Below are 3,466 nucleotides of genomic sequence, written 5' to 3'. Positions count from 1 at the left end.
TACGGTGAGTAAATATGTACATCAATGCTTATCAAAGCATTTACATTCACCAACAAGTACTTGCATGGACACAGATACTTCATGTACACTATACCAAGGAAAATGTATGAGTTAATTAAAACAGATATAAGGGTATACACAAAACAAGAGTAAATACAAAAAGAGAATATTCATAGAAAAATGTATCATCTACCCATTTCCTGCTTTACATAGACCTGCTGTTTCTGCTGTTTCACTCTTTTGGAGTACAGAACAACAGATGGATGAAGATGTTTAATTATGTAATATCTGGATGTTGACAACTGAACAACAAAAGGACACAACTGTGAAAGATTTTCAAAATTCAAACCACACACACAACTAAACACACAGGGAACAAAAGCTTGATTTTAAAACTTCGAGGGGGTCCCCGCTTCAAATCAAACCCCTGAACCAGCAGAATTATCCATCCTGCTCTCAACGCCTCTGCAGTTACTGCGTGGGCGAATCGCTAAATGGAGTGAAAACACCGTCTGAATGGAATGGTGATTCTGCAGATGCCTCCACAAAAGCCTCCACAAAGTCACTATTTTTATTTGCAGCAAATTTCACTTTGTGCTGCCGGAAAATAAGTCGGCAGCAGCAGCCGCCGCCGTCGCAGCTGTCGGCGAGGCTTCAGTTTTTGGCAGGAGGCCGGCGGGTTACGGCTTGCAGCGTATAGAGCGAAGCGAGACACAAGGAGGTAAGATGAGGAGGATGTGTGTGTAAACAGATGGCTGTAAACAAAGTAATGATAAGTAACTAAACTCAACACTCAACCGCCAGCTGAACGCCGCTCCTTTCAGGGTCTCTGAGGAAATCTCTTGAAAACGAGGCGCTCCTCGCGTCTTGTGTGTGTCTAAGTCTTCTCTTCCAAACTCTCCCGGGTTCTCCTCCTCTTCCTTCGCGCACATTTGGGAGGTGACATCGCCCCGTCGCTGCTGAGCTAAGAAATAAATAAACTGAGGTTGCTGCTGCCGCTTCTCGGGTAGAATTGATCCCCAGCGAGATGTGGACTTTCTTCCATCTGCTCACCGCTAATTAACAGACAAGAGCTTCCCTGAAGAGAAACTTGTGCCGCTCCTCCTCCTCCTCCTCCTCCTCCTCCACCTCCTCCTCCACCTCGGCTGCAGATCTGCAGGGAAACAACATGCCCGGCTCAGCAGACGCTTCAGCCTGCGAGGTGAGACAGCCAATCAACAAGCACGATTGCTTTAATCAGCAGGTATGGAGGAATGCAGCGGCAGCTTCTTAATGGGTGATGATGTGGAGACTCAGTGTGACACAAAAACAGCAGAGTGGGACACAGACCTGACATCCGAAAACCTGTGAAATAAAGAAAAGGAATAAAAGTGCATATTATTATATTATTGTTTGTGTGAAGGAAATGTTACTCGATCTATAACGTGTTTGAAAATGTGTTTTGTATGTATCTTTATCATCAGAAGCATCTGGATGTTAACCTTCAATAACCACTTCTATAGCAGCTTAGGGACACCAGAAACATTGACATCATCATTTTTAAGTTGATCTATTGAACTTTTTAGCAATTTCCACATCCAGCAGTTACGGAGCAACATTATCATTCATTTGGAGTCGTGTTTCTGTCCACCTGGTGAATATAAGTCCAATATTCACTCTCTTTTAGCTCTGTTTTTGAAAATATCTGACTCTTTAGCTGCTAAATGCTCCACTATGTTCACCAGCTAGTCTACAGCTAACTGTGTCTGTTTGCCATTTGGTGCTGAGCAGGTAGTGTACAGCTTTTTCTCTGAAAACAGCTGCTTGCTGCGGCTGACGGAGAAACTGGAAGAAAATGTATTCAAGGTGGTCAGTCAGAGCACACCTTGAGTCGGGTTTTAAAGGATGGTGAACAGTTTCTTCTGTACAAAGTAGGTATGATTTTTTTAAAAATCGAAATTTCAAACGGTCCATAAAAGCAGCAGCAGAAATCTCAGATAGAAATGTCAGACCTGGTCAAATCAAACTAAAACTATCTGAATGGTTCAAAACCACCAAGGAATAGAGAAAAAAAATGTTTTGGTGATTTGGTTGAGCTGACCCTTTAAACTCATCAAGAGTTGGACCAATCATTTCTATTCAAAGGGAAATCTGAAAGACACTTTGTTGATAATACTTCTCAAACATACAGTATACAAATACATACACATATACACCTAAAATCTTCTCAGTGTGTATTTATATGCAGCCGTCTTCACTCAGTCTGCCCGAACTGTGCAGAGTGCTCCATCTGATTTGTGAGAACATGCAGCGTCTGGAAATCAGCATTTATGAAAGAGCTGCTGATTCAGGCCGAGCTGCCGTGATTTGCAGCCAAGCTTCATTTGCAAAAATCATGACTGGGGCAATACACCCGACAGGCCGTGTGTGTTGGGGTGGGGAGTTGTTGACGGACAGGCGGAGGGAAAACGAGGCAGAATTACAGCCTCCACCAGCAGCTAGTGACACAGAAACACTCTGATATAATGAAGAAAGAGCAAAATGAAGGAAATAGCAACTGAAGCTGTAATCTGACTCAGATCTGACAACTGACGTCTGAGATTCTGCTGAATCAAGCGTGTGACTTTTAACTCTTTAAGGATCAATTTCCAGAGGAGATTAATTAACCAGTCAGTGTTTGTTTGAGAAGAGGTTTTCTGGAATAAATCTTAACTCTGAAAAAGTAGTTCATGACTTGGAAAAAAGTAAACGTGAATCCAACTAGCTGTGTCCTTCCTTATTAGTGAGAATCCTGTATGTACGACTCTGATCCGAGGCTGCAAATAAAACCAGAACAGATCACAATAAAATATATCACAAGTAAGGAGTAAAGCCTGACAAAATAACAGAAACAGAAGAAAAGAACGTCTTCACTAACACTAATATTTTGCCGTTTCAGAAGAGGAATATACTCGACACCAACCTGTCAGTGCAGGAGCTCAAAGTTCACAATGAAGAAGTCATTCAGTCCATTATAATTTAAGCAAAATCAAAGTATATATGTTTCTATCAACTACACCTAAGCAACCCTGTCTCTTAAAAAAATACATTTATATACGACTAATTGTTTTCTCAGTTACATTATGTTGCTGTGATGTAATCGCTGCCTGTATTAATATCATTGTGTTGAGAGAAAACGTAATAACGTATATAAAGGTAATTTCTAGGAGACAGTTTCTTTATGTGAAGAAAATTGAAGAGGATGTGACAAGAACACATAATTGACTGAGCAACAATGTCAGTGCTGCTTATGGTGTCATTTTTAATCAGTCACTGTGAAGACAGAGACGGAGGCAGAAATGCAAGTTCTTAACTCTGGACTCAAACCCTCCAACCCCCCCCCCCCCCTGTTGTTGTTGTTTTTCTTCTTTATCTTTCAGTCTTTCTGGTAGCTTTTAATGGTTATTTGACACTGGAAGCTTTTAAAGGAATGTTGATGAAGGTCAAC

At 41.4% G+C, this 3,466-nt stretch overlaps 1 long non-coding RNA gene across 1 annotated transcript; it reads right to left on the bottom strand.

Moving 5' to 3' along the window:
* Positions 1-258: 258 nt before the first annotated feature.
* LOC122990447 lies at positions 259-3,181 on the bottom strand. The gene is made up of 2 exons (XR_006405362.1): positions 2,196-3,181; positions 259-1,344 (listed from the first exon to the last, which is right to left on the bottom strand). It is a non-coding gene; the product is annotated as an uncharacterized LOC122990447 (long non-coding RNA).
* Positions 3,182-3,466: the final 285 nt, after the last annotated feature.

Source organism: Thunnus albacares, chromosome 10 (genome assembly GCF_914725855.1).
Source record: "Thunnus albacares chromosome 10, fThuAlb1.1, whole genome shotgun sequence".
Lineage (NCBI taxonomy): Eukaryota > Metazoa > Chordata > Actinopteri > Scombriformes > Scombridae > Thunnus > Thunnus albacares.
Note: the sequence above shows the minus strand (reverse complement) of the source record. Positions and strands in the feature narration are given on the sequence as shown.